The 24,696-nt window shown below is 51.9% G+C and overlaps 1 pseudogene; it reads right to left on the bottom strand.

Moving 5' to 3' along the window:
* LOC100341903 (POU domain, class 5, transcription factor 1-like) overlaps nucleotides 1-23,253 on the bottom strand; it is a 37,487-nt pseudogene extending 14,234 nt beyond the window's left edge.
* Between the last annotated feature and the right edge of the window lie 1,443 nt (nucleotides 23,254-24,696).

Here is a 24,696-nt window from a genome sequence, read left to right as displayed (position 1 = left end):
TTCTTGTTCTCTCTCCTTTGCCATAGCGCCTAACTCTCGTTTTAATGATGCAGCCGCATCTCAGATCTCTTGGAGCACATTCGAGGGTTTTTAAAAACAAAATGCCTCTTCCGGGCCCTCAGTTATCTCTGTCTCTGGCAGAGTCATTTTTGCTGAAGGTATTAATTCTTCTCTCTCTCTGATGCTGCAGACTCTCCTCAGGTACCCCGAGTATTCAGAGAGGAGGCCTGGAGACGTCTCCCGGGGGCCTGCGGCACAGGGGGGCCTTGGCACCCAGAGGCTCAGCCTTCACGGAGGCGCGGGGCCGGCAGCGGCTTCTGTGACAGCACGGCCCGTGACCCGGCAGGGGCCGGTCCTGTTCCGGAGCCAGCGCGCTCTCACCAGCCGCCTCTGTTCAGCCTGCACTCCTAGTAGACTTAGTCAGGGAAGACTAAGGGTGGTGCTCCCCTGGGTGATGGTACCCGCTCAGTCTGCAGAGCGAAGGAGCTGTGGGTGGACCGGGGGCCTGACCATCCCACAGGCGCCGCCCCCCGGGCACTCGTGGTTTTCGTGTCTGGAGACTCTGAGCACTGCTGGGCACCTGACCTCGCCTGCCCCAGTGGCCGGGGCTCCCCATGGCCTTCGTGGTGGTCACTTATCCCCCGACTGTTCCCTCTGGTCCCTTCACTGATGTGGGCGCCCACATTTTAAAAATTCCCTGAGTGTCCTTTGCCTGGAGTCCCAGGAGAAGGTCACACACGCTGGGCCCAGTCTGCCACCTTGACCTGGATGCCCCTGTTGGGGGGTGTTGTTGTTGTTGTTTTGCTGTCTGATAGCTTCATTGCTTTTTAAAATTTTGTTTAAAATTTTTAATGGTGATAAAATACACATTAAATATTTATCATCTTGATCATTGTAAGTGTGGCTTAATAGCATTGAATACACTCGCACGGCTGAGCGACTGGTCGCCAGAGCTTTTCTTGTTACAGAAACCAACTCCATTTCTGTAGACAGCCACCCTGTCCCCTCCTGCCCAGGCCCTGACCACCACCGTCCCTGTCTCCGTGAACCTGGCCGCTCCCCAGACCTCCCAGTCTTTTTGTGACCGGCTGACGTCATAGCACAACTTCCTCAAGTCCATCGTGTTGTAGCACGGGCCGGGGTTTCCTTCCTTTTAAAGGGTGCAGGACAGTCCTGTGTGTGTGTGTGTGTGTGTGTGCGGAGGGGTATTTGTTTATCCATGTATTTCGTGATGGACACTTGGGCTGCTGCTTCTTTTTGGCTGTTGTGAAAATGTAGCAAGCAAGAATACCAACACCGTTGAGTTTTAGGAGAGATGTTAGGTGGGAGGCCCTCTGCTGCCAGGCACTCGACCCCTCAGCAGGTGCATTCGGATTTCCCACTGTGCGGGGAGTGAAGTACAGTCAGCACCCTCCTCCTCTGTGTGGTACCCCAGTGCGTAGTGAGACCCCTGCTCCCGGCCCCCTACCATAATCAGAGGAGGCTAGTGTGGGTGGCATTATTTCTGCATTACCATGGGTGAGTTTGAGCTACAGAGAAGTTAATTCACCTCCTGAAGCCCGTAAGGGGGTGTTGAATAATTTTATCAGCCTGAAAGACACTGCTGAGTGGATTTGTTTGCATAGTTGCTATTGTAGGTTGACTATGTAGACAGGGCCACAGGAGGATTGATTATCTTTAATCTGGTAAATTTAATGCAACTTTTCCTAACGTAGGAACCAGGTTGACATTGTAAATTTCATGTGAAAAAGGAAAATCTGCCTGAAGCTCTGGCAGCTAAGATAAGACAGAATAGCAGATATGATTTAACTATTAAAATACAGAGATTAATTCTTTATTGTTCATGGAAGGGAGCAAGGCGATCTTGAGTTGTTGGCACTGCTTCTTCCGTTTGTATGTTCTTCCTAAACGTGAACACTGCGTTGCTTCTTCACTGTTAACGATGGCTGATTATCAAGCCATAAATATACACGTTGGAGCTAATGGGTTATGAATGCTCAGCCTCAGATGTTGGTATGTACAAGTATTTAGAGAACTGCACAGCTAATCAATCACTAGCTAGCTTGTCAGTTGTCTGTAGGGTTACCTGATTCTTTGTGCTGTCAGAGGAGTCACGTGTTAGGTAGAAAGCAAGATACCCCCTCCATGTTGCTATTTTCCCCTTTCTCATCAGTAAAGAGACCTAAAAAAAGAGAGAGAAACATAAATCTCTTGTGCAATCTAAGCTCTGGATATCACGTTGTCTCAATTTCTTGTGGAAAGCAGTAAATGTGATTTCTGAAGGCTTTTTCGTTTGCTGATCATTCCAGGAACATTAGCAACTGTGCACGTACTTCATGCTTTTAAACTGCATATGGGAGAAAATAAAGGACATGACGATGCTGCAGTTTGGATCCGCGGTCCTTCAACCTGCTGCCCCGGGGTCCCCTTGTACTTATTTAAAATTAAAACACATTTGGCCACTGGCAGTTTGCTCCCTGCACGCCACGATCTATTTGTTCATTTCCTAAGCTGCGAGCAGGGTAGCCTGGTGTTCTCCTTTGACAGTATGCTAATGCGTGCACGGTTCCCCAGGTGCAGCCAGGAGCCTCCAAGGCTTCTCCTAAAATGTCTTCATCCTCCCAGCCAGCCAGCGAACAGAGATTCGGCATCTGCTAGCGCCGGGGCTGCATTCAGTCCTGGGAAACTGGGGCGTCCCTGGGCCGGAGGCTCCCCAGGCTGGGCAGAAAGGGCTGGCGACCTGCAGAGGACCTGGCTTTTGCCCGGCTGGGCCGTGGCCTGCGGCAGGGTTCCCGGGAAGCTGGAAGAACCCGCTGGTGGACGTCCTGAGGGCGCATGGCACAGAGCTGCCGCCCTGCTGGGTGCTCCGGGCTGTTCCCATTTCTTCCCTGCCCTTAGCGCCTCTGACTCCACCCCTGTGCCAGCCCTGCCACCACCACACGTTAATCCCCCTCCACGCGCACCACTGCTAGGCCTCCCCAGACTCTTCCCCTCTGACCTTCGCGTCGGTGCCCCACGGCCCACCTGTCCTGCCCCTCGGATCCCTGCCTGCCCGGGCTTTGCTTTCTCTCCTCCTCTCTTCTCTCCCCGGTGGTGGATGTTCACAGAACTCTGATTTTTCTCTTCCTAACATTGTTCTTTCAGCACCAGCCGTCTTCACGTCCTTCTTATTTCTTGTCCATCACGCACATACGTTTCCCTGGTTCAGTCATCATCTCTGCTTTGATGTATTTCTGTTTCCTCGCAACCGAACCTCTAGCTTGCGTTGCCCACCAAACACCCACTTGGATGCTCACCTTCAACTCCAGATCTCGAACGCTGTAGACATCGTCTTTCCCTGGGAACGGTCCTGCCACCAGATCTCTTTTTCCCTCCCTCTCTGCACCATTTTCTTAACAACCCACGAAGGAAACATCCGAGTCAGACGTCATTTTCTCTTTTCAGCTGCTTTTTCATTTACTCAACCCAATGTTCTCGACTCTTCCTTCAAAACATTTCTGAACAGGAAAGCATTAGATTGAGTCAGGAGAGAGAGAAATTTAAAAAACACTCTTGTAAATACGTAAGAGACTAACTTAGAAAGCAGCACGGAGAGCGGATCTCAGCCTCGTTCCAGCTGCGTTGTCTGGGCACCCCTCTCTCACTGCGTACACACGGGCGTGAAAGTCGGCTGAAAGATTGCTCATGTGATGGGAGCGCATATTACTTTGTTTTCAATACTTCTTTTTCCCTCTTTATTTTTTCTTTTGGGCTTCTGTTGCCTGTGGAAGTGGTTCATTAAAAGCCTCATCACTGGTCCCGTTCAGGTCTCCTTTTATGTACTCATTTGTGTAATTTTTAGGGGTTTCTGTGGGCATCTATGCCGACCACCTAACCCACGCTCCAGAACAAGGACATTGGCTCACAGGTCCTGGCTTCCCCCCTCCCCCCACTGCCCAGGCCTTTCCTGCAAGGTCAAGGGGTCCCAGTGGCCCACGTCCTACCAACACTTGTTATGTCAGCTTCCTTAACTTGTGCCGATTAAATGTCTATAATGTAACATTCGCTGTGGGCTTACGCTGCACTTTCCTTCTCTTGATCCGACTTCTCTATATTTCAACTAGGTTGTTTCTGTCATATTGATATGTGGGAATATGACAGGAAAATCCACTAATACCACTGATATTCAACATTTCCTGGAGGTTCTAGTCAAAAAATTTAAACAAAGAAAAATAAATAAAAAATATGAGTTGGAAAGGAAGAAATATGTGACTATCCTTTCTTTTTTGCTTAGGATATCCCTGAATACAAAGAAAACCCCCAATAAGCCACACATTTTTAAAATTAAAGGAAACCTGAGCAAGATGGCTGGATATGAAATCAGTAGATGAATGCCAGTGGCATTAGTATAAACCAGCAATAAACAGCTAGAAAATATAATACTAAGATGGTTGTTTATAGCAGCAACCCAGTAATACTGCAAAATACCTTCAATTAAACCTGCAAAAAGATATAAAGGAACAAAGCTTAAATACACAAAATTCTGTAATGAGGCCAAAATAAATGTAAAGAAATTTTGTGTTCGTGAATAATATTCCATCCCTGTCCCCCGCGTTTGATCCACAGAAACAGCACGGTTCTATTCTGTGTTCAGTGTGGAACTGACAAACTAATTCTTGGACTTCCATGGAGCGGTAAGAGACCCGAGAGCATGAACAGCCAGCACACGTCAGAAAGAAGGAGGAAAGGTAAGGCACTTGCCCTGTCGGAGCTCAAGTCCTATTTTAAAGACACAGTAATTGAGATCGCGGCCTCGGCACAGGTACGGGCAAATTGTAAAAAGGACTGAGCAGAGACACCAGGTCTGTGCATGTGCAGAACTTTGAAATATGACAGAGGTGGCACGGAAAATCACTGGGCAAGGAGAGACTTCAATACACGAGCTGGAGAGTTGATGATCTACAGGCAGAATGAAATCAAGTCCCTATCAACTCCAAGTGGTCTAAAGATTCAACTAGCGGGGCTGGTGCTGTGGCATAGTGGGTAAAGCCACTGCCTGCAGTGCCGGCATCCCATATGGGCGCCGGTTCAAGTCCCGGCTGCTCCACTTCTGATCCAGCTCTCTGCTGTGGCCTGGGAAAGCAGTAGAAGATGGCCCAAGCTCCTGGGCCCCTGCCCCGATGTGGGAGACCCAGAAGAAGCTCCTGGCTCCTGGCTTTGGATCGGCGCAGCTCCGGCTGTTGCGGCCAATGTAACTCTGACTTTCAAATAAAATAAATAAATCCTTTAAAAAAAAGATTCAACTATCACAAGTGAAACTTTAGAAGAAAATATGGATGAAATATTCTGATCCTGGGCCAGAACAGATGTCTTCAGCGAAGCCCAAGAGGGCATTCACAACAGCAAAGATCACCAAGTCTGACGCGTGAGCACGATGGGCTTCTGTTCACCAGAAGTTCTGGAAGAAATCGCTCTACAGACAATGAAGCACGAGCGCCATGAACACATGAAAAACTAAAGCAAGAATGCCTGAGGACTGCCCTTAGAAAGGCATGGAAAAGTGATGTTTTATATATTCATGGTAAAACTGTACCATGTATGTGATGAAAATACATATTTCAGAGATAATACAAACGTAGAAAGGAAGTTGCTCTATCCATGAACATGGGCTTCCTCTCCACATGAGTCTCCTTTAATGTCTCTCATTAAAATGTTTTATATTTTTTATGTTTAGACCTTGTTTATTTTTGATAGATTTCCTTTTTTTTTTTCTTTTTTTTTTTTTTTTTTTTGGACAGGCAGAGTGGACAGTGAGAGAGACAGAGAGAAAGGTCTTCCTTTGCCGTTGGTTCACCCTCCAATGGCCGCCGCGGCTGGTGCACCATGCTGATCCGATGGCAGGAGCCAGGTGCTTTTCCTGGTCTCCCATGGGGTGCAGGGCCCAAGCACCTGGGCCATCCTCCACTGCACTCCCGGGCCACAGCAGAGAGCTGGCCTGGAAGAGGGGCAACCGGGACAGAATCCGGCGCCCCAACCAGGACTAGAACCCGGTGTGCCGGCGCCACTAGGCGGAGGATTAGCCTAGTGAGCCGCGGTGCTGGCCCGATAGATTTCCTTTTAAAGAGACCATGAAATTAAGAGATTAGATGTTAAGATAATTAATATAAATTGTTTTTACTCTCGAATAGGAAAGATATTCAGCACAATAGAAAAATAAACTAAGAAAAACAGCACATGGCAAAAGAAAAATACAAATGGAGAATACATGCAATTTTTTTCTGCTTTACCAGAAATCGAAATTAAAATAAAAGCAACAATGACACACCACGGCTTCCCTTTGCAGATATGGTGAGAACAATTACGCTGAAGGGAGTGAGATGGTTGTTCTCACCTGCTAAGCCTGGTGTGGAGAGTGACTCAGCGCTCTGGGAAGTTACGTCGCACTGGGGTGTTCGGTCTGGTGGTTCAGACGTCCACACCCCACACTGGAGCGCAGAGCTTCAAGTCCTGTGGCTCTGCTCCTTGCTAAAGCAGGTAATGGCTTCAGTCCTTGGGTCTCTGCCACCCACGTGGTAGACATGGACTGAGTTCCTAGCTCTTGACTTTGACCCCAGGCTTCGTGGGCCTCTGGGCAGTAAACCAGCAAATGGGAGCTCTAGCTGTCTCTCCTTCTGGCTCTCAGGAAAAAAAGAAAATTCATGTTTTTGTCACACAGTCCAATTTCTAAACTCCAATCTAAAATAGAGACATGGTTAAATATTTATAACAATGTTGATTTTATCATACTTTATAATAGCACAAGACTAGAAAAAATAAAGCAAAATGGTAAAATCAAATGGGAATTATCTATCCAACAGATGGACTATTATATAATCTTTAAAGTGTTTTTCATGTTCATACAAGCTTATCATTACAGCAGCATAAAGTAAAATACCCATGTGATGCTAATTTTTACTGAGATTGCAAAAGATCGATAACTTTCAGTGATGGGGAGACAGAGTACTACAGGCAGCCTCACACATTTTGGGTGTGCATTCAAATTGGCACAGCTCTTTTAGAGGGAAATCTGGCAGCGCTGATACAACTTTTAAATGTGTATACCCTGGACCCGCAACCTTACTTTTGAAAATTTCCCTCTAGGTTTACATGTATGAGTAGAAACACCTCTGTGTTTCTAAAGCAATAGTTTTCCTCAAGCTGTGATTTGCAACACTCTGAATGTCTATTGGTGGATGCCAAGCTAAGCTCCACACAATCGATCGCCCTTACGGAGAGGAGACTGCGCCACGAGCATGTGGTTGGGAGGCTGAGCATGTCTTGACTGTGTTGGAAGCGTGTGAGAAGTAACCCAACCAGGGTCCACCTGCCCACCAAGGGAAGGACTCAGAAACATGAAGGGAGCCTGAAGCAGGTGTTTACTGAAACCGGGTCTCAGTGGTGATCAGCTGGTGGAAGCGGGCCCCGCCCTCAGTCAACGCCTTCTCCCTATTACTCGGGGATCCCTTCCCCTAGTTCCTCACGGGTTGAGGGACCCAGGAGGCGCAGAGTCAACATGATAGGAGGCCTAGAGCAAGGGGAGGGGACGAGCAGTGGGGGTTGGGTGCTGCTGGGCAGGTGCGAAGGGGAGGGGGGTGTCACACTGTGGATGTAATGAAATCCATTTGCTCTGTGCAGTTCCAAGAACTGACATTCAGGAGAACTTGTGAGAGCATTCTGTGGTTCCACAGTTGACACTGTTGGGTAGGAGGTTAGAAACCAGCCTACGTGTGTATGGGGGGGGGGGTGTCTGCGAAATCAAAGGGAGGCCTTGGAAGCACACCTTAGAAGCAGCCCAGGGTTTTACCTTACAAAGTCCTGCCCCCACCCCACGAGCCTTGCTGGTGGTCCCAGCCTTTCCCCCAAGGAAAGCCCCCTAGGGAGATTGCCTCTGCCCTGTAGCAGGTGGGCTACCCAGCCTGATCACACTGGGTGGTAAAACCATGGGCGGAATTCCACCGAACTCACACTCAGCAAACTGTCCAGGACAGGAGGGAGGACTGGGGCACCGGCAGGAGGAGCAGGACCCATTCCCTTGGAAACTGCAGTCTAAGGGTAAACCAAGCACCTGTCTGGAGAGGTGCCCATCCGTTCTGGTGGACGCCCTGCCTCGTTAAACCTTGCTACCTTGCTGACCGCTCCTGTCCCATGTTCTGTGCAAAGACAAGAACCCATTCCACTCATCTCTGCTAAGCAAGGTCCTCAGTTGATCTACTTTGGGTGTTTTCCACTTAGCCCGCCTTGCAGCTGGGAATCACGGCTGTAGCTAGGCTAAGCTAAGTCCTTATGCAAGTACACCACTGGGCCACTGCTAACAAAGCAGAGCTGGGACAAGAGTTTGGGAGCAGGTGGTTTATTTGGGAAGTGATATCAGGAAGCAGGAGCGAGGGCGTAGGGAGAAGGAGAGAAGTAAAGCAGAGTGACCGTCACCATCACGTCGCGTGCCCAAGGGGCTTGCTTCCCAGGGGCACTCCTGAGAACAGAGTGGAACGGGAGGCAGAGCCTCTGGGACTGCAAGTGCCTGCCCGGCTGCGCTTAGGCCAGAAGTGGTCCAGGGTGTGTGTTGTGGGCTTCAGAGGCATTGACACAGACCGGTTTAATCTGGGTAGCAGAGAAAGCTACACACACACAGAGCCATGCACGAAGACGCTCCCCTAACTGGGATCCTGTCCCCGGGTGACACCTGATCCTGCCTGTGTACAAAGCACCCAGGGGTGGGGGGAGAGGGACTACTCCCAGAGCAGAGGCTCTCCAGCACCAGGGAGTCCCACAGTCCCCCGGAGAGCTTGTTATAACACGGATTGCTGGGCTCCAGCCCTCCAGTTTCTGACGCCGGAGGCCTGGAGCAGATTGGAGAATTTGCATTTCTAGTAAGTTCTCAGATGAAACAACATAACGTATTTAAAAAAAAAAAAAACAGTTTAATGTTTCCTAAATTTTAAAAATCACCGCCAGTCTAGGGGTTGTGCTCTGAGAACCACCCGTGTAGGTCGGCTGCGTATTTTCGCCACCAGCTGTTTTAGGATTGCCCAGAGTCCACTCTGTTAGTTCCCAGGCTGCTTTATGTCGGCTGCTCTTGCTGCTGCCCCCAGGTAAGTTATTAACTATCGTGTGACCTGAGGAAATACACGCGTGAACCCAGAAAAAGAATTGTGTCCAGGCAAGACAAGCTGAATGCTGTTGAGAAGGTTCAGTGTAGACGAGTCCTTGAAAAACTGCTCTAGGATTGGGAGCGGTCAGAACAATTGTAGAAAATCATAAAAGTGGAAAATTAAACTGTCACAACAATCTAGATTACTCGAAGAGATGATTTGCAAATGTCTCTAAGTTCTTGCTCTGTTGTAAAATTTCAGGTATGAAAATATATAAAAAGGAATGCCAGTGTGGGATGGCACTCATCTTTAAATGTCTTGCATCTGTATTAATCTATTGTCAGACAGACACATTCTTTGTTCTAATATGATGACGAAGTTTAAAGTGCTCTTGATTTTTTTTTCTGAATCCCTGCTTGAACTGACAACTTGGATCAACCGCCCTGCTCTAACCTAATCATTGGATGAGCGACCGTCTTTGGCCTCCGCCACTGACCCCTTATGTTCTTAAACTTTTTTCCGGGCATGAAGGCGAAAGCCGAGAAGTCCCATGTGGATCTTTCAACGTCCCAACTAGCATTTTGTTATTTACAAAAAAAGAAAAACCAGCGCAGTGCTTTCTACATGTTAACAATTGCTACCAATCTGCTTGAGTCGTTACCCTGCTCCCAAGAACATATAGAATAGAATTTCAATCCTTGGCATTCGGGTTCTCTGAAAAGATTGACATCTGTCTCGCTCCCCCTGGCTTCTCACTCCTTCCCTCACGCGCCCGGAGCCGCACGTGCATTACCATTTCTGATTATGCACTCATGCCTTTTTCATGAACCCTATCCTCTGGCCATCTGTCTAAAGAACTCCTATTTATCTTTCAAAACCCAGCCCAAATGTCTCGTCTCTGGGAAGCCTTTCCCAACTCCCCCTTTGTCCTAACAGCCTTCGTGCATGAATCTGGATAGTGCCTGGCAGTTTGCTTCTGCGTTTTCCTTGCCTTGGTTTCAGTGGAGCCTGTAGAACCTCGGCTTTCAATACCTAGGACACTCGTGATCCTGCACCATTTTATCTGAGCTTTCAGTTCAGATCGTCTACTCCCCAGCAGGGGCCCAGTAACGTCTGTTGAGAAATACGAATGTATGAATGAAGGGGCACGCAGCGCCTCTCCCACCTGTGAGAGCTCTTACTAGAACACCTGTAGCCACAAAAGCCCCTGTAATTTAAATGACAGCTTAAGTACGATACAGTGCGCTCGACTCATCCGCTTCACTCACTCTCTTACTGCTCAGCAATTTTATCTTGTATTCATAAATAACGTCCATTCCTGGCTAAACATCTGTTTTAAAAACCAGGAGGGAAACTCGCATTATTGAGTAAATAGCGTTATTAGGCACGGCAGCCTCCGTGTTTTGCAGATTTGCCCGTGAAGCTTCTCGACTCCTGGCACGTGACGCTCCTGAGGTTCCTTGGCTGAACCTCAGGCAGTAGTGGAGCCAGCTTCTCCGGGTGAGGGTGAGCGCTTGGTGAGAGAGTTTGTGGACGTCATCCAGACACGGCAGGAACCCGACAGGTATCTGTGGGTTTAACCGACTGAAGTTTTGTTAAGCTAAGTATGAAAACAGAGATCAAATAGCAGCACAGACAAGAGCTAATGATATGTGTTCCCCAAGACCTAGCAATTCCACTCCCAGGTGTATTCCAATATTGAAGCTCTCAGAGGTGCATCAAAAGATATGACAGGGACGTTGATAGCATCAGCGACAGTCCTGCCTGGAAATAGTCCAAAGGTTGTCATTAGGATGGAGAGATGCGTTGTGTTACGTTCATACAATGGGCTGTGACATCGCGAGGAGAAAAATGAACAGCTGCAACGTGGGACGGCGCAGCCAAGTCTCACAAGCACAACGTGACGGAAAGCAGTCAGGTGCCAAAGGGTGCGTAGGGTATGTGCAGTTGACACAGACTCTTTGTGAAAAACTTTATTTAATTTGTTTGAAAGGCAGAGAGATGGGGGCGGGGGGGGGTGTATTCCATCGACTATTTCAGTCCCCAAATGCCTGCAAACTCAGGGGTGGTCCAGGCTGAAACCAGGAGTCAGGAACTCCATCAGGGTCTCCCACACGCGTGGCAGGAGCCCTCCCCTGCTGCCTTCCGGGGTACCCATTAGTAGGATTGCTAGAATCAGAATGGAGCTGGAACTTGAACCCAGACACTCTGACGTGAGCTGCAGGCATCCCAAGGGTGTCAACTGCTGAGCCACACGCCCACCCACATATCAACCTGATAACAAGCAAACCAGTCTGTGTGCGGGTGTGAGCAGAGACTGGGAGGGAACACCAAGGGGCTTCTGGGATTCTGGGAGGCTCTTAGATGAGTGGTTACCAGGAGGGTGCACTTTGTAAACCTTGGTAAAACATACAAACACTGTGTGCTTTTCTGTATGGACGTCAATCGTCAATCAAAACTTAACAGCCAGCGCCATGGCTCACTAGGCTAATCCTCCGCCTTGCGGCACCGGCACCCCGGGTTCTAGTCCCGGTTGGGGCGCCGGATTCTGTCCTGGTTGCTCCTCTTCCAGTCCAGCTCTCTGCTGTGGCCCGGGAGTGCAGTGGAGGATGGCCCAAGTGCTTGGGCCCTGCACCCCATGGGAGACCAGGAGAAGCACCTGGCTCCTGCCTTTGGAACAGTGTGGTACGCCAGCCATGGTGGCCATTTGGTGGGGTGAACCAACGGAAAAAGGAAGACCTTTCTCTCTGTCCCTGTCTCTCTCTCACTGTCTAATTCTGCTTGTCAAAATAATAATAATAATAATAAAAATAATAAAAACTTAACAAAAAGACAAAAGACAAATGGCGGGGTGCTCAGCGGGAAGGACCCGACAGAACCCGAGGAGCAGCTCCCAGCGTGTCGAGATGTAGGGAGCGTGAAACCTGCGCAGATAAATCGCAGGTCCCTCACGAGCCTTCCTAATACCTTGACAGACTAAGAAGAAGAACAGGAAGTCACTGGGAAAACAGGCGGAGGTTATGAACAGAGTTTACAGGAAAGGAAAAGCAAACTTCTTTAAACATCGAAGACGCGCTTAGCTCCACTCGTGAGAAGGGACGGAGGCTTCGCTTTCCCCTCGCCTGCAGGAAGAGATGATATTCGCCTGGGGAAGCTCCACTTCCCACAGACGGGCCTGGGTGTGCCAATCGGGCAGCCCTCTGGGAGGCCCTGGGTGACATCTGTCACAACTGGGAAGGTTGAATTCCGGTTCCGGGAATTTGTCCTAAACCTGCAAGGTGATGTATGTGCCGGGTTATTCTCTGCAGCATTGTCGTCACAAAGGCCAGCGGCATTCCAAGTCCATCCACGAGGCTGGGGAAGGGGATGATGCATCCGTATGACGGGTCCCAGGGGAACAGGAGGGAGTCCGGTATGTAGGAAAGATACACGTCACCATGCAAGGAACCATGCACAGATATAGTGCTTTTTATGGAAAGGTGTGGGCAGGGATAATAGAAGAATCTGTATTCATAATTGCATCATCTACATAAAGACACTGAGAAGAATATGAGAACAGTGTTAGACAGGGGCAGGCATCTGGACTTGAGGTTAAGACATGGGTTAAGGCTGGTGCTGTGGCTCACTAGGCTAATCCTCCGCCTGCAGCGCTGGCACCCCGGGTTCTAGTCACGGTTGGGGCGCCGGATTCTGTCCTGGTTGCTCCTCTTCCCGTCCTGCTCTCTGCTGTGGCCCGGGAGTGCAGTGGAGGGTGGCCCAAGTGCTTGGGCCCTGCACCCCCATGGGAGACCAGGATTCGGAAGCACCTGGCTCCTGGCTTCGATTGGCACAGCACGCCAGCCGTAGTGGCCATTTGGGGGGTGAACCAACGGAAGGAAGACCTTTCTCTCTGTCTCTCTCTCACTGTCTAGCTCTGCCTTAAAAAAAAAAAAAAAAAAAAAAAAAAAAAAAAAAAAAAAAAAACCTTGGTTAAGACGCTGCCTCCCACGACAGAGAGGCCTGTTCCTAGCTCCGACTTCCTGTTAGGGGAGATTCTGCAGGCCATGGTGTCGGGTCCCCACCACTCCTGTGGGGGGCTTGGATCGAAGTCCTGTCTCCCAGCTATCGCCCCAGCTGGAATTGCTGCAGGTGTTTGGAGAGTGGACTGGCAGATGGGAGCGCTCTATTTGTCCGCTCTGCGTCCCTCTGTGCCGCTTACATATTAATCATAAGGAATCTCCTGACAAGAGTGGGAGTGCGGTCCAGAGGGTAAGATGCAGGTGGGATTTTCCGTCCTGTATTGCGGTACCCGGTTGCAGACCCAGCTCTGCTCTGGCTCCCGGTTGCAGCTGCTCCGCATTTGGGAGGTGGGCTACAAAGCGCGAGTTCTGTCTGTCTGTCTTTCTTTTTTCTTTATGACTCACACACAAAAAATAAGAGTTTCAAAGCAGAGATTCTAGGGGATGGAGGGCAGACAGAAGACTTCCCTCCTGGTTACCTGGGAAAAATGTTGATCTTTGTGGAAATGTTAGCTATTTAAATAATTTAAAACAAACTATCACAATTAATTTGCTCTGCATATAGTTTTATTTTTTCCTAAAATTTATTTATTTTATTTGAAAGGCAGAGTTATATAGAGAGAAGGAGAGACAGGATGCAATGGCTGGGGCTGAGTCAGGCTGAAGCCAGGAGCCAGGAGCTTCATCCAGGTCTCCCACATGGGGACAGAGCCCCAGGGACTTGGGCCATCTTCCACTGCTTTCCCAGGCACATTAGCAGAGAGCTGGATTGGAAATGGAGCAGCCAGGACTTGAACTGGCGCCCATATGGGATGCCAGCGTTGCAGGCACAACTTAACTCGCTATGCTACAACACTGGCACTTCTATAGTTTTCTTAAGCTGGTGATTTGACCACGCAGGATTATAGGGAGAAAATTTGTGTTCTTTGGTGGTTTTAGTCTTCTCATTAACAAAAGCGCCAACAGAAGTTGTGCACTGATCCAGGATGTGTGTGTGTGTGTGTGTTCAGTGGTTCTGAGCGTGGCCCAAGCCCGAGTTTCATTTCCAAGGACAGAGATTTGGTCTGCAGCTGAGCAGGGGGCACAGCCAGGAGGAGGTGTCTGGGGTCTCTCACTTGCAGTTTCGCAGACAGAGACCAAGGCTGGCAAAGCACAGGTAGCTGGCTGCAGGCCTCGGTGAGAGAAGTTGGTGAACTCCTCCAGTTTTACTCCTCATTGCTTGGCTATTTCAAACAGACATAGCTTGTGGGCAAAAATAATTCGGGGCAATTAACCTGATTTCCTCTGACTCAGCAGAGAAGCATGGCTCATGGCAGCGCAGGGCGCAGCCACAGCCACAGCCCAGAACGCTCTAGCGAGGGCGCGACTTCCGGGGAGAAGACTGGATCAGAGCCTGACCTGCGTCTCCACCTCCTGGCAGCCCTCGCGGTGCAGGGCCTGCAGGTGAAAGGGGCATTGCAGGCGAGGAGCACGGGCTGGCGGCCGGGAGCCGGCGTGGAGAGTGGCTGTTGTGACTTTCAGAGGACGGGAGGTGGAGGTGCCGATCGCCGACTGCTGCTCTGCGCACGCGCAGCCCTGGTGTCCCTTCCTCCCCTGCAGGGACCGCAGCACCACAGGACCAAGGCTGCACCCTCGGGACCTCTGTCTCTCTCTCTCTTTTTTTTTTGGACAGGCAGAGTGGACAGTGAGAGAGAGAGACAGAGAGAAAGGTCTTCCTTTTTGCCGTTGGTTCACCCTCCAATGGCCGCTGCGGCTGGCGCATCACGCTGATCCGAAGGCAGGAGCCAGGTGCTTCTCCTGGTCTCCCATGCAGGTGCAGGGCCCAGGCACTTGGGCCATCCGGGAAAGGAGGACTTCCTTTGCTTCAGCCGATACCTTAGTCGGCTGAGGGCAGAGCCGCCCCGGGAGAACCAGGTGGGGACCCACGTGAGCTTCAGGAGGCAACACAGTGACGTGGTCTGCAGAGAAAAAAATAAAACAAAATAAGGACCATCTCATGCTCATCGGCCTTGGGAGAGGCAGACAGGGCGATGCGGTGGGGGCGGGGCGCCAGGTCGTGGTGGCCATGCGTGGGCCCCTGTGCCTGTCTCCATGAGGGCAGGGTGGAGGCGGAGCAGTGGGAAGGCCACAGTCACAGACAGGTCCAGGCCCGCAACTCGGCTTCGAGCTGCCGTGCAGATGCTAACGTGATTCGGAGACGCGTCCTCCTCGCATCCGGGACCTGGGGCGCAGGGTCCAGGGTGCTGAGCTGGCGGCCTCCCATCATGGGCAGGTGGGCAGGCAGGCGACGGCCCGGGGCTCCCCGCTGGTGTTGTAGACCTTGAGTCCTGGCGACAGAATGCCTCCCACCGCTGCCGAAGCTGCCCCTTCGCGGCTACATCCTTGTTGCCTAGCATCGGGGTCACCGCAGAGCCCTTCAAGGCCACTTTTGAAAAAATTTCTCCCCGGTTGAGGCTGGCTGGATTCATTCTTGCCCAGAGCACAGAGAGAGAGGTGACAGCTGTCTGTCCTGGGCTGCTGCACACCTGGCCCTGGCACCGTGGGGAGCCCCGCCTCCCTCTGCAGCCCCGCCCACCCTCAGGAATGGCACCTGCCACGTGAGCTCTGCAGGGCCTGGGTCTGGCGCTCTCTCCCCGATGGGTCCACGTTATGACCATGGGCAGATCTTTCCCTTGCTTGTGTGTGTCCTGAGCTACAGAATGGACAAATGAGGGTGGCCCTTTTTCTCCTCATGGTGATGCCACACTGGGTGTCCTCTGTCCCCCGAATGTGATAAATCTGTGAGACCAATATGATCATCACAATGAAAACCCACTGTGTTCCCAAGAAGGGCACGGCTCTACACTCTCCTGCCCCTCGAAAGGCCACTGTCTGGGAAGGTGGCCCCATCACTCTCCTGCCACCCTCCACTCCCCAAAGGCCATGCTCAGAACCCTGAGTGCCTGCAGCTCCCGCAGAGCCCATCTTCAGTATGGTCCAGGCCCTCCGTGGCTGGCCCCTGCCACCTCCTGCTCTACTGCAGCCTCCTGGCTGCCCCTCGCACACCTGGAGGGGGCTCCTGACACCTGGTACCTACTGTCCCTTACAGCTGTGTGGCTGCTCCCCTCCTCGGGCTCTTCCCTGGGATGTCGTCTTCGCTGGAGGTCTCCCCACGCCCTGTCTTATCTCCCCCTTAGCATCACCAGCTGGCTCTGGGTCCCAGGTGGAACCGGAAGCCGTGGAGGGCAGCATCTCCAACACCTTCCGCAGGGTCTGTCACACAGTGGACAATGAACATCCATGGGATAGATGGCTCTGTTTTGGCCATTCTTCATCGTCGTCATCGTCATCACCGTTTGTATGGCAAGTCACCAAACCCACCGAGTTCTCGTGTCATGGGCGCATTTGCTCATTTTGGGCTTGGATCTGCAAAGGTGCTGACTGTGCACACAGGGAGCTGCCTCGTTTCTTTCTTTCTTTTTTTTTTTTTCTTTTTTTGACAGGCAGAGTGGACAGTGTGAGAGAGAGACAGAAAGAAAGGTCTTCCTTTGCTGTTGGTTCACCCTCCAATGGCTGCCGCGGCCTGCGCGCTGCACTGATCTGATGGCAGGAGCCAGGTGCTTCTCCCGCGGCCTGCGCGCTGCACTGATCTGATGGCAGGAGCCAGGTGCTTCTCCTGGTCTCCCATGTGGGTGCAGGGCCCAAGCACTTGGGCCATCCTCCACTGCACTCCCTGGCCACAGCAGAGAGCTGGCCTGGAAGAGGGGCAACCAGGACAGAATCCGGCGCCCCGACTGGGACTAGAACCCGGTGTGCTGGCACCGCAAGGCGGAGGATTAGCCTAGTGAGCTGCGGCGCCGGCCACTGGAGTTCTCAATTTTGGGTCCCCAAATCCACTGGGGACATCTTAGATGCCGCCGTGGGGGCTGGGCAGAGATGAGAGTCCCAGCTCCCCATTCCCCATTTACCGAGCCTTTGCCATTGCTGGGATGGGGCCCTCTGCTGCGGCCCACGCCCTAGCCCCAGGTTGCAGTTCCAATGGGCCAGCCAAGCTAGGGGAAACCCCCAAAGCCCCTTCTCTCTCTCAAGCTCTGGGTGCTTGCAAATCGAAAGCCAGGTTGGCTGTCCAACGATGGCCCAGGCATTGACTTTCAAAAGCTTATTTTGAAACTCAAAGGCATAAAATGGGAACCACCATTTTATGGGAAACTGTTGGGATTTCAAATATACATAAAACTCACTGCTGACTTGCAGGAATGCAGGAGCATCCGCTCCATGCTGTCCTGTTTAGAGACAAAGCAGAAGGCCAAGGTTGGGTGTAGAGGGCTGGTCCCTTCTGGAACTCCAGGCCTTTCATTCCCAAACCTGGGATTTTCCAGGGCGGGCTGTGGTGGCTGTGGCATAGCAGGTGGGGCCGCCTCCTGCAGTGCAGGCATCCCATACTGTCTAGGCTGCTCTACTTCCCATCCAGCTCTCTGCTGTGGCCTGGAAAGCAGTAGAAAATGGCCCAAGTCCTTGGGCCCCTGCACCCACGTAGGAGACCTGGAAGAAGCTCCTGGCTCCTGGCTTTGGATCGGCGCAGCTCTGGCCATTCCAGCCATCTGGGGAGTGAGCCAGAGGATGGAAGACCTCCCTCCCTCTCCCTCTCTCTCTCTGCCTCTGCCTCTCTGTAACTCTGCCTTTTGAATAAATAAGTAAATCTTAAAAAAAGGGTGGGATTTTCCCTCTGCCTCTGTGCGCTCACCGGCTCTGTGATAATGGCAGAAGGCCTGCCAGGTGGATTTGGTAGACGATACTGATTGAGTTCTTGTGTCCGGTACTTACAGGGTGACCTTTCCCCGCCACTTCTCCGCCACGGTGTGGCTACCCTGGGAGGGCGTATCACCGAACTTACTTCCTTTTTATTTTTTACTGGGTCCCCTTTCCCTGACGTCTACACTTCTTTCCCATCTCTGGAGTGTATCTTGCTGGATAATTACTTTTTATTTTTTATTTTTCATGTTTTGAGGGGCAGAGAGACGGAGAGATCCATCTACTGGCTCACTCCCCAAATGCCTGCAACAGGTGGGACTGGGCTCAGGCCAGAGCCAGGAGCAGGGACCTCACCCCGGGTCTCCCAGATGGGCGGCAGGAGCCCAATCCCTCGGGCCAGCACTGCTGCCTCACAGGGTCTGGTCAGCAAGCTGCAGCCAGGAGCCAGAGCTGGGGTTCCAAGCCAGGTTCTCCGACATGAGATGTGGGCTTCTTATCTGGATCTCGGATAATTATTTCTGTATTTTTCCTTGCCCAATGCTAGACACTTTATAACATTTTCACGTAATAAAGTCATTAACTTTTCTTCTTAATAAATATAAACCATTTAAATAAATATAAGCCATTTAATTAGTTGCTACTTCAAGCAAAGTAATATTTTACAAATAGAAATCGTAAGACCCCCTTGTCCTCACAGTGGGTTTTCAAAGCTGTTATAAATATATAATCATCCAATTATTACACAGAGGGTTCCCTCCCTCTTCTTAGGCTAAGCATCTGTGTATGTTCATAGATGGGTTTGAAAGACACGTTTCTGCCTTTTTCTCTTTTGGCTGAACAGATTTCCTTGACTGATCTCAACGTCTATTCTTTTCACAAGACTGTCTCGTGGTGAGAGGTTGGGTTAGAAGCTCCTTTCAATTGATAAAAAGTCTGACTAGATTTCTCGGTTGTTAAATGCACATTTCTAGTCCAGTAGTTGTACGTTAAACACTTTGAAGGTGCCCAAGTTTGGTTTCCCAACAAGTGCCGTAAGCTGTACTTTTAGGGACAAATGAAGGTGACTTTAACAACTGCTTGCATTGCAGGAGTAGAGAGCGAGAAACTGCAGCGAAGTCTCTGGGTGTTGCCCTGGTTTTCCCTCTCCCTCCTCTCCCTCTTCATGTCCTTGGGGCTGCCTAGGCCCCTGCACAGTGCCGGGAAGCAGAGTCTCTGGGCGGCGTGGCCTCTGCCCTCTAGGAGCCAGATGCCGAGGAGCAGGTAGGGTTAGGAAAGCTTCCCGGGAAGACCCTGGAGGCGAGCTTGGAGGGAGCGATCAGGTCATTGAGAACTAAGAGGGAAAAGGCCTTGTCAGCTTCTGACTGTGGATTCTGTGTGGGCTCGTTACTCCACACATTTATAGAGTCCCTTTGCTGAAGTGTCCTCAGATCAGAAGCACAGTTTGTCCCCTGTCCCCTGCTACCCCAGTGACGGGTATGGCCTCTTGGCAAGTTGTAGGATGGCGTGTCCGGCTTCAAGGCTAGATGGGAAGTGTGCATTTGTGTTTGGGCGAGCCAGGGACTGTGGTGGGATCCTCTGCGTCCCCCGGGATGGAATTGGCTGGAGCAGAATTCTGGCAACAGAGGAGAAGATCCGGGGTGGGGAGCAGGGGGGGCGGGAAGGGGGTTCTCAACCCAGGTGACTCCGTAGGGATTCCAGGGAGGTGGCCTGAGAGCTCCGCGCCTGACCAGGAGCTGGCGGGCAGCTGGTGCGTGGATGAGCCAGTTCCAGACCCCCAGAGTCCTGAAGGGGATGTGGGAGCATCCTCAGAGCTCTCTGTCTAGTGGCAAAGTCATTGGATAAAGGACTACTCCACTAGTCAGAGCGTAGTTCTGGGATTTTTTTCCCCACAAAAACATCAAAGTAGTTGGAAGCATCCAGATGTGCAGCAACCAGGGACAGGTTTGCGTTGGTGCAGGGAGGCAGCACCCAGTCACCGGAAGTGAGGATTGTGAAGATGGCAATAGACATGGAAAATGCCTCAATGTGTCTCTGTGCTGAAAAATGAACAAGAGGTCTGCACACCGAGATGACAGCTCTGTAAAAATAAGTGCATGCTGATAAGAACTAGAGGAGAATATATAAAAAAGATTAGAATAACTTCATGGTTATGGGGACAGTATTAGGTAGCTGTAAAAAGTCTCCGACAACTCAGTGACTCACTGCACGTGAGTTTTTGTGCGTAGTAAGTCCAGGACTGGTACGCAGGGATCCGGGCTCCTCTGCAGCCGTAGAATCCCCTCCATTCAGGGGGTGGATTAAGAGCTATGCCCTAATCATCTTTGGCTGGAAGCTTGTCAGACTTTTCTTTCCCTCACATTTGATTGGCCTGAATGAGTCACATGGTCCCATCAGATGCAAGGGGTCCTGGGAAATGTAGTTTTGTCCGGGCTGCTGCTTCCCAGTAACAAGTTTACCTGTGAAGTGGAATACTTCAGTATCTTTTAAACACTGTAGAATTTAGCCATCTGTATGGTACCCAGTGATTTTTTTTTAAATTTCTTTTAGGCTTTCTTTGGTTTCGTTAGATGTACTTTTAAAGAAACAAATAAAAACAACCCCATGCATTCTTTTATTTCAGACAAGTGAAACCGGTAACTGAGATGACTGGGGGCAGAAACGCCGGCAGGACATGCAGAGACGGACATCCGGGCACACCAACTCGGGCACGTCTGACCAGCACTGCCGCCGCGTCCAGACCTCAGCGGAAACCTCACCTGCTATGGACTGAATCGTGTCCCCTCCTGCTCTTACATTGAAGTCCTAGCCCCAATGTGACCGTATTTGGTGACAGAGCCATCGGATCAGCGTGGTGCGCCGGCTGCAGCGCGCCGGCCGCAGCGGCCATTGGGGGTGAACCAACGGCAAAGGAAGACCTTTCTCTCTGTCTCTCTCTCTCACTGTCCACTCTGCCTGTCAAAAAAAAAAAAAAAAAAAAAGGGAGACAGAGGTCCCGAGGGTGCAGCCTTAGTCCTGTGGTGCTGCGGTCCCTGCGGGGGAGGAAGGGACACCAGGGCTGCACGTGCGCAGAGCAGCGGCCGGGGAAGACACCGGGAGATGCAAGCCAAGGTGGGAGACCTCACGGAAGCCACACCTGCCCACCCGTGGCTGTGAGAACATGGACTTCAGTTGCCTAAGGCCCCCAGCGTTTTGTGTTGGCAGCCTTAGAAAATGAGCGCACTACGCCTCCCTTCCTCAGCTTTTATTTATTTATTTATTTATTTATTTATTTATTTATTTTTGACAGGCAGAATGGGCAGTGACAGAGAGACACAGAGAGAAAGGTCTTCCTTTTCCGTTGGTTCACCTCCAATGGCCGCTGTGGCCAGCCTACCGCGCTGATGCGAAGCCAGGAGCCAGGTGCTTCTCCTGGTCTCCCATGTGGGTGCAGGGCCCAAGGACTTGGGCCATCCTCCACTGCACTCCCTGGCCACAGCAGAGAGCTGACCTGGAAGAGGGACAACCGGGACAGAATCCGGCGCCCCGGCTGGGACTAGAACCCGGGGTGCCGGTGCCGCAAGTGAGCCATGGTGCCAGCCTATTTTTTATTTTTTAAAAGATACATTTTGATTTATTTGAGAGAGATAGAACCAGAGAGAGAGAGAGAGGTCTTCCATCCACTGGTTCACTCCTCAAATGTCAGCAATAGCCAGAGCTGAGCTGATCTGAAGCCAGGAGTCAGGAAGTTCTTCGGGTCTCCCACGCGGGTGCCGGGGCCCAAGGACTTGGGGCATCCTCCACTCCTTTCTTAGGCCATAGCAGAGAGCTGGGTGAGAAGTGGAGCAGCCAGGACTAGAACCAGTGCCCATATGGGATGCTGGTGCCGCAGGCCAGGGCTTTAACCCATTGCACCACAGCGCCAGCCCCCCTTCATCAACTTTTATCAAGACCCTTTGTTCCTTAAAGCTCAGATGAGGGACCACGGGGAAGCCACACATGTGTCTCTCCTCCAGGCTGTCTGCGCCCCGGTCTGACTCTGCCCCCACTGCTCATGGAACCCACCTGTGACGCCATCTCCTTATCCAGGAGGTGGAGCCCCCAACAGAGGGGCGGTGTCTGTGCTCGGTCAGTGAGAAATGGTAGATCATAATGTCCTGTGTCTTGTGCTCTGTCCGTAAGTGGTTGGCAGCTGCAGGAGGAACACACGTGTCCCGCAACCTCCGCAGAGGCGGTGGCTTGTCACTATGACCGGACAGCTGGCCGCGGCGGTCTCTGAGCCACGGGGCGGTGTCAGAGCCTCCATTTAAGCGTTTTAGTGCAATTCTAGAGAAAGAGGGTTCTCTCCTTACTGCGCTGCCTCGCCAGGCCTGGCTCAGAGACTTGCAGGCTTTGGATTTTTTTTTTTTTTAAATCTTATCCATTGTGTCTCAGGCTTCTTAATGTGAGGGTTAGAATCAAGAGCATGATTGAACTGTGCCTTCCCTCCCTCCAGCTCCCCCAAAACTCCTCACCCCACTTTGTGTTTCCAGTTCCTGTCTCAGTGAATGAAGAACTGGATCCCCACAGCCCCGCGCAGACTCCAAGCTCCGTTTCCCTGGTCTCCCCTGACCTCTGCCCCCTGTTCCTGGGACGGGCAGGCAGTTCATTCTGAATGCATGGGGGAGCCCAGAGTGGGGGCAGGCACAGAGCGGAAGGCTTCCCCCCGCCCAGGAAGGGGGCTGGGGAGCACAGCATATGGAAAGCGGGGCTGCCGTAGCCTGGGGTACCGAAATGGGGCCCTGGTACCAGAGGAAAAGACACAGGGCCCTTGAGGTGGGAGGCCGGGCAGCCTCAAAGTCCTCTCTCTGGGAGAGTTACCGCTTGCTTGTTGGCCCTTCTGACGCCCGCCACAGAAGCGCACTGGGACCGGTTCCTCTGTGAGCCCCAGCTGCTGGGCGACGCGGCTGATCTGCTGCGGCGTGGTTCCTGGCACGGCGGGAACACGCTCTCCACGTCGCCCGTCACTCGGTTCTCCAGACTCGTCTGCTTTCTCTTCCAGGCCTGCACCAGCGTCTCTGCCCTGCAAACCTCCCAAGGTTCTTGTTGCCGTCAGCTTCTTCCACCCACTTCTGCCCCAGAGGCCGCAGCTTACACAGGTTCCTGAAGCGGAGCTGCAGGGCCTCCAATCAGCAGAGGGTTGTCTGGCTGATCACCTTTCCAAAGAGAGCCCCCAGGCTGAGCCCCGCTCGCCCGGGTGGATCCCAGAGTGCACCTCTTCTGCTTCCGGAGCTTGGCAAGCGATCGAGTCCTGTCTGCTGCGCTTTGACGTCCTGGGACTCCTCAGGGTTTTGCTCCAGCTTTGCGGCACCAGGTGGGGCAGCACAGGGCTCAGGGGAGGCCCCCTGGGAGATGCTCCCCACGCTGACCCCTGCCTTGCCCTCGGGCTGAAAGGTCTCCATCTCCACCTGCACCTGCACCTGGGAATCCCCCACGCCCGGCCCAACGCCCAGCCCCGTAGCAGGCCCGCAGCAAGGGCTGTGGACCCTCGGCTGGCTTGGGCCTCCTGGCCAATCGCCACCAATGCCCAGTGAAGTCTTCAGCCAGGTGTCCTGCCGTGTAGAAAGGGGGTACCCCGAGCCGGGATCCAGGTGAAATGGGAATTTTTTTGGGGGGTAGTATTTGATGTTGTATCTGGTGGTGTCTCGGCTTTTTTGACAGGAAGCTTGCTGGGATCCTAAATGCCCCGGGACTTCCCCTTCCTGCAGGCAGTGGCCCTCCTCCCTGCCCCATCACCCAGGCTGCTTTAAATTCTGTCTTTCTCCCAAGGTTCTCCTCAAGTCCCTCTGCTCCGTGAGACTGTGGGTCGAGGTGATGCCAGCAGCGAAGGTGGGGGAAAACGTTCAAACGCCGTCTCCTCCGTGGGAGCCCGGGAACGTTGGGGAAATGGTCAGAACCAAGTGCGTCTGAACTCTGGAGATTTACCAGAGTCGTGCAGCGTTAATTCCAGAAGAACGGCTGCACCTTGGGGTGCAAAGTGAGCCTTGGTGTGACTTAATTTACCCTGCTGACCACTGCCCCTCCCCAGCCCTGCAGCAGTAACCTTGACAGTCATGGGTCTGCACTCCTGGGGGCCAGGCTTCCGACAGCGCCTGGAGAAGAAGGAGCAGAGCTGGGTTCCCAGAGAACCGCCCTTATCTGATTTGGCTGGCGGCTTCCTGGAAGACCCCAGCACAAGGCGGCCTTTATTTGATTTCACTGAGAGCTCTCCCATTGTGAGCAGCCTTTTCCTCAGGGACCTTGTCTAAAATAATCAGACAATTGTTTCGCATTGCAGCTTCCCAGGACGGCAGATAAAAATCGGGGCAAAGAGCACTCAAGTCAGAAAACTTAAAAGGAGAAGGTAGGAAGTGAAATGTCCACGGGGCTTCTGAAAAGCTGTGACATATTCTTAGCCCTCTAGGAGGTCATTCACGTGTTCCTGTTTGGGGCTCCGCCCAGGAAAGACCCGAGAAGGCCCCAAGTCTCAGCCACGAGGCTTCTTCCTTCTTTTTTCTCTTTGTCCTCAGACGGAGAATTCTGTCCTCAGCTGACTCAGTTCTGTAGCAGAGCCTCTGTAATTAACCTGAGGCACCGCACAGCAGGGACTGAAGGCTAAGATGGATTTGTAAACTGAGCATTGAGGCAGTGCCCCAGGGGGAGCCACTCAGCAAAGATGGGGACTCACTGCTTTCCGGTGCTTAAGAAATTCTCTCCTCAGTCCTTCACTGCCTGCTTAGCAAGCTGAGCAGAGACTTCAACAGCAACACCCGGTAAAGAATAAGACTTTGCAGAATCAAGTCATAGATGTCAATGACGAACCAGTAACCACAGAAAATAGCAAGGCCAACCAATCCTGAGCAGGG

Source organism: Oryctolagus cuniculus, chromosome 15 (genome assembly GCF_964237555.1).
Source record: "Oryctolagus cuniculus chromosome 15, mOryCun1.1, whole genome shotgun sequence".
NCBI classification, from domain to species: Eukaryota; Metazoa; Chordata; class Mammalia; order Lagomorpha; family Leporidae; genus Oryctolagus; species Oryctolagus cuniculus.
This window is presented reverse-complemented; position numbering and strand designations above follow the sequence as displayed.